The following is a 16,033-nucleotide window of genomic DNA, read 5'->3' on the forward strand; positions in this document are numbered from 1 at the left end:
AAATTGGTCTGTCTGAATAATCCACTGAAAAAAAATACTCATTAGAGCAGTGTTTCCCAGACCCTGTTCAGTGGTGTCACTCTTTTTGTCACCCAAAACACCCCAAGACTCACCACTATTTTTCTAATCACAAGCACATTATGTCTCATACATGTGCTTAACTGTCCACAAGGGCAGGACTAGCAGAGAAACCAGTAAAAAAGCAGTTCCGAGATCAGCGTTCGCAGACATGACACTTAGTGAGCATTTTGGTGGCATCTCCCAGCTGCTTTGTGCCTTTGCCTTTGCAAGTCGTATACCCAATATCCACCAGGCACTGTGAGGCTCGCTGGCAACCACACACCCAGATAAATGGACTCTAACAGCCAGGAGATTCATCTGAAGTGCTCTAACATAGCGATTGTGGAGCTACTTTTATGGCAGCTTCTCCACACAATCCTGTCCTCCTCAGACAGGTGTCAACCACCTGTGGAGCTTGTCCCTCTAAGGTTCAAATCCAAGTGTGCTACACTATTATTTCCATGGCATACATGGGTAGTTCTCACTTAGCACCACTGTGCCGTGACACACAGATTGAAAACCACTGCAATAGAGCATTGTTTTCAAGGAAGTTCAACAGATTTCTAACACATTTTTAATGGTGTTTCAACTAAGGCTGGAATGTATTTCAACAGAATGAGTTTCAAGGGTTTCTGCAGCAGTCTCATCATCTTAAGAGTTGAAGATAGAATGCTGAAGCATCATGCGGAGAAGTAGGAGATCTTACTAGTGATACAGATAGCTCTACAGATGGAAAATGAACTAGTGGACACTAGAAGAAACATTTAGAAAAAGGCTTCAGTTATATATTCTGGGTACCTCAGAGCAAGTAAATGTAAAGTAAGTGATGAAACTGATGTGTACTGCATTCGATAACTAAAACATGTGGTTTTACTGACTGAAGACAATAGAAAAATGCCACAGTTGATTAACAATAAAGCAGTGCTCCTTGCATAAGTGCAACACTACCTAACCTCACTGAGGAAGCAGTTGGACTGATTGGAAGAGAAGAAGTAACTTCATTAAATAAAGCAGGTGGTGTGCTGCAGTTTGGTTGGGGGACTACAGCATTACAAGCAAAGGCAGGAAATCATTGAAGGAGTTAGCCTGAATCTTAATCAAGATAAATGAACCATGACTCAGGTTCATGGGTCATTATGAATATCAAAAGTAACACGGAGAGAAAAAAGAAAACAAATTGTGGTACTAAAATTCGTAATAGACTCTAGCATTGGATCTGTGGAAAAAACTAAAACATAAAAGTATTAGGGTTCAGCCTGCAAAGGCTTGCTTCAATCACCTGGCACCACTTTAGTAGAAGTCAGTAAGTACCTACCTTCATGTTTCCTTAGGAGGCACTAGCTCTCCGGAAATGTGTTCTTTTGAAATTGCGGCGTTTTAAGTAACCGAAAAATATAGAGATGTGATATTAAAAGGCGATATCCCTCCCATAGTGTTACGGCGGTGAATAATCACATAAGAGAAAAAGATATAATTTAGCTTTCTTTACTGACGACTTTACGCGGCATTACAAACAGAGGAAGCCATAGCATGACAATATCAAGGTGGGAACTTGATGTATACAGTCTGCCATTTTCCGTTGCTGCGCTGAAAGGATTTTCGGGACGAATGACACAATCACCCATTCGTCCGTCCACAGGCTTCAAAGTGTCTTGGCAGCAGTCCAAGCCTTATATACTGGTTTCTCAACGTGCAGGCTCTCTCTCTGGTCTCCAAACAAGGACAGGAAAGGACTCAACCCCACCTCCAAAAACACAGGAATAGCACAATGCCTACTTGCAGTTGTCTCATTCTCCAAACTGCTAGACTAGTGGTTTCTAAATGCAGCCTTGCCCCTGTGTGCCATACTTGGTCTGTATGTGTGAATGAATCCATAAAACAATTTGCACAGAGACAGTGACATTAAACTTAATATTATAACAAACTTATTATAACACTTCACCAACTACCTTTTGGTGAAAACAAAAAAATGACATTCAACACGAAAAAGTGGAAAAACAAAGTGCAAAATGTACAAGTAAAAAACTATTTACTGGCAAAAAAGTGGATATGAAAAAGGTTTGCTTTTCTGAAGGATATTAGAGGTGATAGCTGATGCTTAGCTAGCAATGGCTGAATACAAAGACAAGGCAGAGATTGTTAGGGGGTCAGACAGCTACCTGGAGAATACTGAGGAGACAAGACAGAAAAGGCATCAGCAGCTTTAATGCTTTATTATGAGCTGCAAAAAAAAAATGAAGAAAAATGTAACACGGTTAGGCTTTTGGTCATCTGGAAATTGTAATGCTTTATCATTTTTAATTATACAGTATAATTGGTTTATTTATTTGTTGAATGTCATGTGATAATGAAGATAATGGCATCATTCACCCATCTTTGCTTGCTATGGAAAGCAAAAACAAACATGCAGTTTGGTTTCATACCTGGTAAAGGAGCAAAAAAATGTTATCTTTACTGTCAGGAATCTAGTGATTAGAAAATAGCTACATCATGCATTTGTAGATTTGGAGAAGGTATCTAAATGGTGCCACAAAATGTGGTGAGGTGGGTACTAAGATACTGTAGGTGCAGATGAATAGTTAGTGTTCATTTTGATGTCAATATATGAGGAAGCACACATAGTGGTTAAAAGGTGGATGAGGAGAGGTTTGAGGATAAAGTGGGGCTACACCAGTAACTTGTTCTGAACACATTACTTTTTGTGATAGCACTGGAGGTGAAGACCAGAGAAGTGCATGGATGACAATGACATCATTTTGATTGCAAAAAATGAAGTGTAACTGAAGGAGAAGGTAATGAAAGGTAAAGGTAGGAAAAAACAAAGGTGATACTTGGAGGTGAAGAGGCAGGATGCATGGAAGAGGTTATTGCATGGCCATGTGATAAAGGTGTGAGGAGAAACTCAGTCAGATGCATAATTTGTTAGATGAGAGCGGATAAAAGATATAGTGGTATGTAGGGTAGCCTGCTGGTGACATTTGTTTGCAGAAAGTGTGTAAGAGGAAAACCAAATATTAAAAAAATTAAATGTAGATATCACCAATAGGGAAAGTAAAAAGTTATACTGCTTAAATGGTATGTTCAGTGCACAAGGAGGTGCCGGCTTAGCATTGATAGTCAAGATGAGATCTTCATGGATGTTAGCCCATTAATTCATTCCAACTTCATAAGGAGTCTTTCTTTCATTGAAGGATAAAGTTCATGAAGGCTGTGTTATAATGTATGGGAGTGAGGCATGGCCAATGCCAGCAGAACTTGAAGCAAAGCTGGAAAGAACAGAATTGAGAACAATCAGGTGGAAGTGTGGAGCAGTCATTTAGTGAGAGGAAAACAACTGAGCTATTAACAGACAATTAAGAGAAAGACTTGGTGTGGAGGTGACAGGAGTTCTGCTGAGAAGTGAAAAACAGATGATGACAAAGTGAAGAGATGCAGTAGGATGGAAGTGGAGGGGATGAAGCCTAAGAAGATGTTGTATCAGAAAGAATGGGTTTCATTGAAAAGGATGAGAAGGACCATGAAGAATAGAAGGAAGATGATTTGGAGCAACCAGATAATCTAGGTAAACCTAGAAAATAAAGGATTAAGATGATGATGTTGAATGTTGCTGGGGATGTGGGAGTGTGTGCATGCAACATCAAGGAAGCGGTTTTACTTAAGACTGACTTGCAAGTCTCCTTAATGTGCAAAATGCATGTATAGGAAAGACAATGTTTTTGACTGACACCCTGTTCAGGGTTTGTTCTTGTGTAGCGCCCTCTGCTAACTGGATAGAATAGGACAAGACATTACCGTTTTTTGATACAGCTTCAAGTTAATTTTGTTTTTTGTCTGTAATTTGTGGACTTTAGTACATTTACCCAGCCCTTGTCCTCATGAATCCAGAGTGCAGATTTGCACTGTGGTGAACAGCTGTAAACCTGAATCCTATGGCTCAGAAGCAGTTTCCTACAGTTTGACCTAACAGGAGAACTTATTGTATGAACTGCACAGTGGACGTCCTGATGACATCAGTAGAGCACTCTCTCTCTCTTTTTTAGGCCCCATCCTTTCTATGCAAATACAGCCTCATACAGCACATTCGTGTCCAGGTAGAAAGGGCTTTGTCAGGATCCTAGAAGGGTTTAAATACATTTTGTATACTAATATGTCTGTAGTACTAGGATATTGTACCATGTAACTATTATGGATGTAGTGAGAAGTCAAGCAAAATTACACCTTTTATTGGCTAACTAAAAAAATTACAATATGCAAGCTTTCAAGGCAACTCAGGTCCCTTCTTCAGGCAAGATGTAATACAGAACTGGAATTCCCTGTGTTTATATACACACTAGGACAAATACAGCATTGGATATACCTTTAAGCAAGACATCTTATATGTAAAAAATTAATAGACCTCTTCAGGCTACAAATCATTTAGCAAGAAAGGAGAACAATGTATAGTCAAGATCTTTTGATAAGATAACTGTCCAGCAGAGTCTTTTGAAATTTGTGATGAGTTTTTTCCATATAAAGAAGATCTGTAGTCAGGTTGTCTGGGTCAGTCCGAGAGATGTAAACAATCCTCATATCTGGCCATAAAACTCTTGTCTCTATTTAAACCATGTTGTAATGTGTTAAATTTTAGCATGAATTTAACTTCCCATTCTTTTCCTTCTTGCTGTGTTCTGAAGTTGCCCATGAGGAAGAAAAAACATTATTAACTGTAATGATTATAAGTATTTAACTCAAGGACTGTATTTTGTATTAATCATGCTGCAGAGATCCACATGATTTTTTCTTCTATATGAATTTGTTCTTCATTTAGGTAGAAAAAGAATTAAGCTTGTGCACAGTTTAAGGGACTAACTTTCATTCTTTTATGAGAAAAGCCAAGCAAAATGACACCTTTTATTGGCTAACTAGAAAGATTACAATATGCAAGCTTTCGAGGCAACTCAGGCCCCTTCTTCAGGCAAGATGTAATCTGAAGAAGGGGCCTGAGTTGCCTCGAAAGCTTGCATATTGTAATCTTTCTAGTTAGCCAATAAAAGGTGTCATTTTGCTTGGCTTTTCTCTACATTCATAATGGCTAACACGGTACAACACCCTAGTACTACATTCTTTTATGAGAAAATGCTGACCTCTTGATACTAACAGAACACCCTGTGATATTATAAATCAATGTGATAGTTTCTGAATTCCTGCTTAAATTTATTTGAGCCGATTTCTTAAAACTGTGAGTGCTCTGATAACCTCTTTATCTGAAAGAAGCAATGTACACATTCCAATTCAGGGAGTAGTAAGCTATTATAATTTATGTATAACCTCAAAATGAACTGCCATGTATATTTTTTTTGTTTGATATTTGAAGAAGGTATATAGAAGCAGGTCCCACGTTAGGCTGCAGGCCACAGGCAGGCGGCTGGCAGGCTGACGATCTGTAGCCTCCTCTCACCAAGAATAAAGAATAAAGAAATTGCTTTTTATTTAAATTGGTGTTTGTTTTCCCATTGTTATCGACTTCAGCGTCCACACCCATAAGCACTGTGACTTTAAAGTCCCTCTCATATTGTCCATGAGTTGCTATAGGAACATTCTCTGTTGCCATTATTAATGTGGAACCTGTGTACACTCATTCTTTGGCGGAGTTTCTCCCACATATAGTGCAGAGTCGGAACATTTTATACAGAGAATTAGGTAGAACACATTAAATGGCCTGCAGGAAAATGACCCCTTTATGCGATGTTCTAGTCGGCAGTGTGGTAAAATTACAAAATCTGTATCATAAATGTAAGGACACATTTTATATCTTTTCTGTAGACAGGGAGATGTGCCATTTTCTGTTGGTTCACTTACGGAGCTTCAGACAATTAGTTGTTGAAGGTTTGATGGTTGTCTGTATGCCAGGATGGGAAGTCCTGGAAATACATTTTTCAGTGTTTCATCATTGTTTAGCATTGGCTGAAGTTCTTTTATAATTTTTCAAAGTGCTTCAAGATGTGGGTTATAGGTGACAACAAGGGGAATGCAGTTCTTGTTGTCTTTGTTTTTATATTCCAGAAGGTTGTCTCTGGATATGGCAGTAGCTCATCTTATTTGAGTGTCTGTTGTTTTGGGGGTATAACCTTGTCTGATGAAATGTTGTCATATTAGTGTACTAATATGTGTAATTTAGGATTGCATACCATTGACTTTGGTACCATTCAAGCATGTGCTTAAAACTAACTTCGCCACATATAATTTGTTAGTAGTACTAATAAGTACCTATAAATATTACTTTGGATTTAAAAGCCCAAAGTATGACACAAATTTAATGTTTGCCAATTCATTTTGAGCAATGAAATATGGTGTCATGCAAGGCAGTACAATTTTTAAAAATTGCAATTCAGTCACATCACCATGTTCTTTTATTTTTAAACTATTTCTATTTCTAAAAAAGCCTCTTTTTTATATTGAAAGAGCAATGGGATTTCTCTACTTTATTATTTTAACTGCACATGAGATTTTTAAATTATAGGCACAAGCCTTGCTCTGAAATTCAAGCCCCAATAAGCATGCTTAGTAAGTATTACACAATAAAGCATTAAAGGCATAATTGTAAAAAAGTATTTAATAAAAAGTCTTTCACCTGTAATCTAGACTGGTACACACTAGTTAGCTTTGCTGTGTAGACATCAGGATTCAAAACCTGTGCTTGATCATTGTGTGAAATTTGTACATTCTCATTGTGCCTGTGTGGGTTTTCTCCGTTTTCTTTCATTTCTCAAAAAAAGCTAATGTCAGGTGAATTGGCAACTTTGACTGCATTTTGGATTAAGCAGGTTTGGAACAGGGGTTGTGGAGATTTGTGTTATTTTGTGACTAATTCATTTTGTTGTTAAAATTTCAATAGAAATTTTGAGGGTTCCATTTTTACTGAATTCACAGCTTTTGGTGAACCAATGGCAAATCTTTTATTGTCTCCTTTTAGCTAGTGAACCATCAAATCATTTACATGACATCTACAGCCCACAGATGTGAAAGAATTCCCTGTTGTTATAACTTCCAGTAAGTTACACTTTCCCTGCTGAAGACGTCACTTTCCTGGCCATTTTAGCTACAGGTTCACTTGCACTTGCACTTGTTCATAGGTTTAAGCCTCATACTTAATAAAGTCATAGGTATCTAAATCTCCAAAAACACCACAAAATGCGATGCAGCCAGAGTACAAATAGGATGCTGCTGAGAATAATGTGAACAAGGCCTTGAAAATAATCCCTTCCTTAAGGCTATATGCAAACAACAAACAATTTCTTGTCAGTCACTCAGTCAGTGGGTCAATCACAAACATGTAGCTTCATATACATAGTGGCATAAATAATTGAGATTTGAAACAGTCTGGAATTCACCCATCAGTGAACAAAATTACTTAACGCAGGATCAGAAGTGTCAACAATTCAATCTAAACACAGCAAACCCATGGTCAAACAAGGGGATAAAGTACTGGTATATACTACCTTTTCCTGTTCTACTACCAGCCCACTTATGTTCAGGAATTTCACTAGATATATCTTTTAATTAAATACTTGTCACTATTGAAACATTGCACTACAGCTTCTTCTGGGTAGCAGTTAATATTTTAAGTACTTATTAAATTAATTTTGATGGGGTCTGATTCTTTGATACTATCTAAAAATAGCTTTAAGAATTTTCAGGAAAATATTTATGATTGACACACAAATATTACAGAGAAATTGTTATGATGACATATGCAGTGCAACCGTATAATGAAATTATTTTGTATATTTGTAACTGGACACTCCTCATCTTCTAATATGAATGCAGACAATATTCTTATTCTTATGGTTTCTTTTCTTTCTTGCAGTAAAGTTCCACCTATTTTAGTACCATTCTTTTTCTTTAAAACATTATGCACTCTTCACAAAGCTCTGCATTTTTGAGAAACTCCATTAGAATCAAATCTGCTACTACTGTATGTACAGAGGTTGTTCATTTCAAGGCTGCCCTTTCTTTTTGATAAAACTTATAATTTAATGCTAAGGATGGTGCATATTTCAATTTACTGCAAATCGACCAAGGAACATCTTTTTTAGAATGGCATTTAAACTACTAACATGTTATTTCACCTCTTGTTCCTGCTGTGCCCATTGATCCAACTGTTGCCACATTTAGTATAGTGGTGGTTGTCAAGGGATGCCATCTTGACTTTAGATGAGAACGCATCTGTCATTAAAGATGCTGTCATTTTGTCAGTTCCTACATTTTCTGAAATTGAATGACCTTTCTATGTTTTTAAATTATATTTGGATTATCTAAACTCAGCAATTAATGCTTAGTCTTAAAGCTACTGTTATAACTTTTGTACAATACCATTTTATAGACATGTCAAGGGTAGCTTGTAAAATCAATGAAGCATTGACATATTTATTTTGGGATCCTTTAAGAAAATTCATTGTTATATTTTAAGTATTTTTAATAATACTTCTTAAATTAGTAAATTGTATCACTATTAGCTGCATTGTTCTAAGAATTGCTAATCTTTTATTTGTCAATATGTAACAATTTTTATTCTTAATGCCTCATTTTTGTTTTTTAAAAAACAAACTATAATGATCTGAAAAGGTGAAATACTGCATTTTCATTACACCAACTCTAAAAGTAATTTTGTTTTAAATGTCAAAATATGTTTTTCCAAAAACAAAGATGTGTGTTTCCTCTAGACTAATTAATAAATGCAGGTTGTGTAATATTTGCCTGGTCTTTTGATTGGGCCTTCAGTACTAATTGCAGATGAACTAAAAGCTTGTGCAGTATTCAGGTTGGAATTAATATTTTGCGGAGAATTCTTTTAAAGATATGGCCATTGGTTGGAAAAACCCAACCTATATAAATAGCAATTGTGGATCAAGAACTTTTTAGGCAAAGGAACAAGCTAAACTCTGGTTCATGAGATAAAAGTTCATGAGTACAGTAATCCCTCGCTATATCGCGCTTCGCCTTTCGCGGCTTCACTCCATCGCGGATTTTATATGTAAGCATATTTAAATATATATCGCGGATTTTTCGCTGCTTCGCGGGTTTCTGCGGACAATGGGTCTTTTAATTTCTGGTACATGCTTCCTCAGTTGGTTTGCCCAGTTGATTTCATACAAGGGACGCTATTGGCAGATGGCTGAGAAGCTACCCAACTTACTTTCTCTCTCTCTCTCTTGCGCTGACGTAGGGGGGTGTGAGCAGGGGGGCTGTTCGCACACCTAGACGATACGGACGCTCGTCTAAAAATGCTGAAAGATTATCTTCACGTTTGCTATCTTTTGTGCAGCTGCTTCCTGAAACGACATGCTGAACGGTGCTTCGCATACTTAAAAGCACGAAGGGCACGTATTGATTTTTTTATCTGTCTCTCTCTGTCTCTCTCTCTCTCTCTGCTCCTGACTGAGGGGGTGTGAGCTGCCGCCTTCAACAGCTTTGTGCCGTGGTGCTTCGCATACTTAAAAGCCAAACAGCACTATTGATTTGTTTGCTCCTTTGAAGAGGAAGATATGTTTGCATTCTTTTAATTGTGAGACTGAACTGTCATCTCTGTCTTGTCATGGAGCACAGTTTAAACTTTTGAAAAAGAGACAAATGTTTGTTTGCACTGTTTGAATAACGTTCCTGTCTCTCTACAATCTCCTGTGTTTCTGCGCAAATCTGTGACCCAAGCATGACAATATAAAAATAACCATATAAACATATGGTTTCTACTTCGCGGATTTTCTTATTTCGCGGGTGGCTCTGGAACGCAACCCCCGCGATGGAGGAGGGATTACTGTATTGCTAAAAAATAAAGACTATGTGGATATGCAATCTTAAATAATGACTCTATTTAAGCATTTGAAAATGATTAAAATAGCTAAATGGGGTTAAAATATTAAGCAGTGACTGCTTAATTAGGCTTTTATTATTTGTGTGTTATTGCCACTGAAACAAAATGTACTAAATTCATAATGTACTTTCTGATATTCTGTACAGTAATTAAATTGCCAAAATAAGACTTTTTTAATTATAAGAAATTATAAGTGTACAGTAATATTTAGCACTATTTTGTAAATTGTTGACATTTAAAATATGATGTATTACAGCTGTGTGAAGTGGCAATTAGCAATAAATAAAAAACAATATATTAATTACAGATCAATGCAATCACTATTTTAATGTGTCACTGTTAACTTGTATTAGACAAAATTGAGCAAGTGGAATCTACAGGCAGTTTTTTTGTAGAGAATTTTACAAATTAATACTCATTCTAACCACAAAAGGTATAGATGGTGTATTCAGATTTTTACATGAATTGTGGGTTAAATGGATTCAAAAGTCATCAAGTCAGTAAATGACTGAAATGAGCTTCAAATCTGAAAACCTTTTCTTTGTGCTTATCATTCTACGTTTATAGAAGCGTATCTTGTCCACTTGCCACTTGATGTTTCAGCAATAATTTAATGTATACATAATGAAATTCTTACTTGCCGTGTCTAAGTATGGGCTTGAAGGGATACACTGGTTATCAGTCTCTCTTTCCCAGGCTAAGATGTGAAAGGTATGGAGGCAATGGTGACCTTATGCCCTTAAGGTTCACCCTGCAGTTCAACATCTTGTGTTCTAACACCTAGTTTTGAGACTTTAACTCATATGGGACCCTATTGCAGGCCATCATCTCACAGTCCTAACCCTGCTGAGCCCTTCAAAGAAACCTCTAAGGTGAGACCCCCATAAATGTATCTCTGAGGCCTGAAAATTTCTGAATACAGACCAAATTTACAGTATATAAATATATATAAATATATATATATATATATATATATATATATATATATATATATATATATATATATATATATATATATATATAAGGAATGCTATGCAGACAAGATATTACACTTCGCCAGCAACCATCCATTGTCTCATAAACGGAGCTGTGTTAAAACTTTATTCAGAAGAGTCCACACCCATTGAAATACGAAGGAAACAAAAATGAACGAAAGACGCTATCTTTTCCATCTTTTCACTTCAAATGGATATTCAAAGACATTCATTAACACTAGAATTACCAGAGCCTACGAAAAAACTCGTATATCCGGCCCACCTTAAATCGCTTCCTAAATCCGTTCACACCTCTCCACCAGCATCCTTTGTCCTCTAAATGTGCTGATAAAAGACAAGCTGCCAGCAGCCGGCTATTCCATCCCCCCACCGACTTAGAACGTGAGCGCACTTTTCCCAGCTCTTGCCTTCATTGATTATGTGGGAGTGAAGTGGAGTTTTACAGTGGATATAATAGATCGTCATTCTAAAGTAATCTGTGTAAACACATTGTTAAAACAGAAACTTTGTCATATTTTAGTAATAAATGTTACAAAATGTAGTAGGCATAAACTATAGAATGTGTAAAGCCCGAGTTCCAAAGATCAAATAAACACTTTCACAAAAGCTTCAAGGGTAATACAACAGCTTCTGTGGCGTAGCACGTTAAGATTTGCCACTTAGAACAAAACAGCTCTGCAGCCTCTCAGATCTGAGTTCGAATCTCCGCTGGGGATAAAATGTTGCTTTTTTTTTTTCTTTTTAACCTGAAACGGACATAAAATTTATAAATTGGTATGCACTGTCAGTTAATGAGATCGTTATATTTTCATGTGGGATGCTCCTTTTAAAATATTTTTTTAACAATTGAGACTGCAATTAACAGGAACAACTGTCCTTATAACTGTTATTTTTAAGATCCATAACACACAGACAGACGAGCACTGTGTAATAGGGAGACAGACAGGCAGAGATATAGAAATAAACAGGGAAGGCACATGTAATGAAAGAAAAAAAAAATCAACATGCGTTGTTGTTACTTAGAGAGTCAGATGGGGGGAGGGGTGATGTTAGAGCACGTGAGCTCATTCAGTGCTACAGGAACAACGCACGTTGATCTTTTTTCTTCTTTCAGTACATGTGCCTTTCCTGTTTATTTATATATCTCTGCCTGTCTGTCTCCCTATTACACAGTGCTCGTCTGTCTGTGTGTTATGGATCTTAAAAATAACAGTTATAAGGACAGTTGTTCCTGTTAATTGCAGTCTCAATTGTTAAAAAAATATTTTAAAAGGAGCATCCCACATGAAAATATAACGATCTCAGTAACTGACAGTGCATACCAATTTATAAATTTTATGTCCGTTTCAGGTTAAAAAGAAAAAAAAAAAAAAAAAAAGCAACATTTTATCCTTAGTGGGGATTTGAACTCAGGTCTGAGACGCAGCAGAGTTGTTTTGCTCTAAGAGGTAAATCTTAACACGCTACACCACAGAAGCTGTTGTATTGCCCTTGAAGCTTTTGTGAAAGTATTTATTTGATCTTTGGAACTCGGGCTTTACACATTCTATAGTTTATGCCTACTACATTTTGTAACATTTATTACTAAAATATGACAAAGTTTCTGTTTTAACAATGTGTTTACACAGATTACTTTAGAATGACGATCTATTATATCCACTGTAAAACTCCACTTCACTCCCACATAATCAATGAAGGCAAGAGCTGGGAAAAGTGCGCTCACGTTCTAAGTCGGTGGGGGGATGGAATAGCCGGCTGCTGGCAGCTTGTCTTTTATCAGCACATTTAGAGGACAAAGGATGCTGGCGGAGAGGTGTGAACGGATTTAAGAAGCGATTTAAGGTGGGCCGGATATACGAGTTTTTTCGTAGGCTCTGGTAATTCTAGTGTTAAACAATGCCTACACAGAAGACGCCAAAAATCTCAGCAAACAATTGACTCGAACCAGACCTCCCATCCCACCTGGTACACACTTCCTTATCAACACGGTGTGTCTGAAGGCGCAGCACACATCCTGTCCAAATCAGGCATCAGAATAGCACACAAACCTGCAAACAATTTGCGCACTGTCCTTTTCAATGCTAAAAACAAGAAATTGACAGCAGAAACACGAAATGCAGTTTATAGCATTCCATGTAGTTCTTGCCCAGCGGTATACATTGGACAAACGTCAAAAAGTGTTTCTTACAAATAGTAAGATTTTGGTTGGGTTGAGGAGGCATTGTTTAAAATCTTGGCCATGATTTAAATGGCAATTTTCCTACTGTATATAAAGGTCTAAAAGAGGGAGATTAAATGTTTGGTATAAAAGTCCATCCATCCATCCATTTTCCAACCTGCTGAATTCAAACACAGGGTCACGGGGGTCTGCTGGAGCCAATCCCAGCCAACACAGGGCACAACGCAGGAACCAATCCCGGGCAGGGTGCCAACCCACCGCAGGGTATAAAAGTCTTGCTCGTTTAAATCATTCTCAAAACATATCTACAGTATATTTTGTTAGTGTTACAATAGTTTTAAATTTATTTCCTAGGTTGATTATATTTACAATAGACTGTTTCCACAGATATATTTTATGGTTTTAAAACTTTCTTACACTGTCTTTACTGAGGCTGTCCGAGTTCTCTTAAGAACCTTGTATAATGTATAACTATAATTATATGTTAAAGGCTTTTCCAATTTTATCACTGATTAATTAGCTTGTTACTCAAGTTTGTTACTTCCACTTTAAGTAGATAGAACAGTGTTATTTTCATTGAAATACAGAAACATTTGATGCCAAAAAATCTTGCTTTCTTAAAAACTGATTATACTGTATGTGCATTGTAAAGGTATGTTAAATCATAATACTATTCATGAAGTAGTCACAATTTAAAGGTACCTTGACTAGCTGGCAAATAAAAAAATATATTGTGCATAACAAAAACTTTGACAGGCCTTATGCTAAACAGAAAAATAAGTTAATTATAATGGCCCTACCTCTGTTTAGTCAGTGTGGGCACCTGCCTATATTAAATAGCTCCTAAACAAGCAATGAAACACTGCACTGCAGCAAAAATTGAAATGACCATTGTCTTAAAGAAACAGAAAAAAACAAATAAAAGAAAGTGTAAAATGTACAAAAGCACAGTTGGATACTTTGCGTCAAAAGTGCAACAAAACTGAATTGTCCATCCATCCATCCATTGTCTCCCGCTTATCCGAGGTCGGGTCGCGGGGGCAGCAGCTTGAGCAGAGATGCCCAGACTTCCCTCTCCCCGGCCACTTCTTCTAGCTCTTCCGGGAGAATCCCAAGGCGTTCCCAGGCCAGCCGAGAGACATAGTCCCTCCAGCGTGTCCTGGGTCTTCCCCGGGGCCTCTCCCGGTTGGACGTGCCCGGAACACCTCACCAGGGAGGCGTCCAGGAGGCATCCTGATCAGATGCTCGAGCCACCTCATCTGACTCCTCTCGATGAGGAGGAGCAGCGGCTCTACTCTGAGCCCCTCCCGGATGACTGAGCTTCTCACCCTATCTTTAAGGGAAAGCCCAGACACCCTGCGGAGGAAACTCATTTCAGCCGCTTGTATTCGCGATCTCGTTCTTTCGGTCACTACCCATAGCTCATGACCATAGGTGAGGGTAGGAACATAGATCGACTGGTAAATTGAGAGCTTCGCCTTGCGGCTCAGCTCCTTTTTCACCACGACAGACCGATGCAATGCCCGCATTACTGCGGATGCCGCACCGATCCGCCTGTCGATCTCACGCTCCATTCTTCCCTCACTCGTGAACAAGACCCCGAGATACTTGAACTCCTCCACTTGGGGCAGGATCTCGCTACCAACCCTGAGAGGGCACTCCACCCTTTTCCGGCTGAGGACCATGGTCTCGGATTTGGAGGTGCTGATTCTCATCCCAGCCGCTTCACACTCAGCTGCGAACCGATCCAGAGAGAGCTGAAGATCACGGCCTGATGAAGCAAACAGGACAACATCATCTGCAAAAAGCAGTGACCCAATCCTGAGTCCACCAAACCAGACCCCCTCAACACCCTGGCTGCGCCTAGAAATTCTGTCCATAAAAGTTATGAACAGAATCGGTGACAAAGGGCAGCCCTGGCGGAGTCCAACTCTCACTGGAAACGGGTTCGACTTACTGCCGGCAATGCGGACCAAGCTCTGGCACCGATCGTACAGGGACCGAACAGCCCTTATCAGGGGGGCCGGTACCCCATACTCTCGGAGTACCCCCCACAGGATTCCCCGAGGGACACGGTCGAATGCCTTTTCCAAGTCCACAAAACACATGTAGACTGGTTGGGCAAACTCCCATGCACCCTCCAGGACCCTGCTAAGGGTATAGAGCTGGTCCACTGTTCCGCGACCAGGACGAAAACCACACTGTTCCTCCTGAATCCGAGGCTCGACTATCCGACGGACCCTCCTCTCCAGGACCCCTGAATAGACTTTTCCAGGGAGGCTGAGGAGTGTGATCCCTCTGTAGTTGGAACACACCCTCCGATCCCCCTTCTTAAAGAGGGGGACCACCACCCCGGTCTGCCAATCCAGAGGCACTGTCCCTGATGTCCATGCGATGTTGCAGAGGCGTGTCAACCAAGACAGTCCTACAACATCCAGAGCCTTGAGGAACTCCGGGCGTATCTCATCCACCCCCGGGGCCCTGCCACCAAGGAGTTTTTTGACCACCTCGGTGACCTCAGTCCCAGAGATGGGGGAGCCCACCTCTGAGTCCCCAGGCTCTGCTTCCTCATTGGAAGGCATGTTAATGGGATTGAGGAGGTCTTCGAAGTACTTCCCCCCACCGACCCACAACGTCCCGAGTCGAGGTCAGCAGTGCATCATCCCCACCATATACAGTGTTGACACTGCACTGCTTCCCCTTCCTGAGACGCCGGATGGTGGACCAGAATCTCCTCGAAGCCGTCCGAAAGTCATTCTCCATGGCCTCCCCAAACTCCTCCCACGCCCGAGTTTTTGCCTCAGCAACCACCAAAGCCGCATTCCGCTTGGCCCATCAGCTGCCTCCGGGGTCCCACAGGACAAAAGGGTCCTGTAGGACTCCTTCTTCAGGTTGACGGCATCCTTCACCGCCGGTGTCCATCAGCGGGTTCGGGGATTGCCACCACGA

This window comes from Erpetoichthys calabaricus, chromosome 1 (genome assembly GCF_900747795.2).
Source record: "Erpetoichthys calabaricus chromosome 1, fErpCal1.3, whole genome shotgun sequence".
Classification (NCBI taxonomy): domain Eukaryota; kingdom Metazoa; phylum Chordata; class Cladistia; order Polypteriformes; family Polypteridae; genus Erpetoichthys; species Erpetoichthys calabaricus.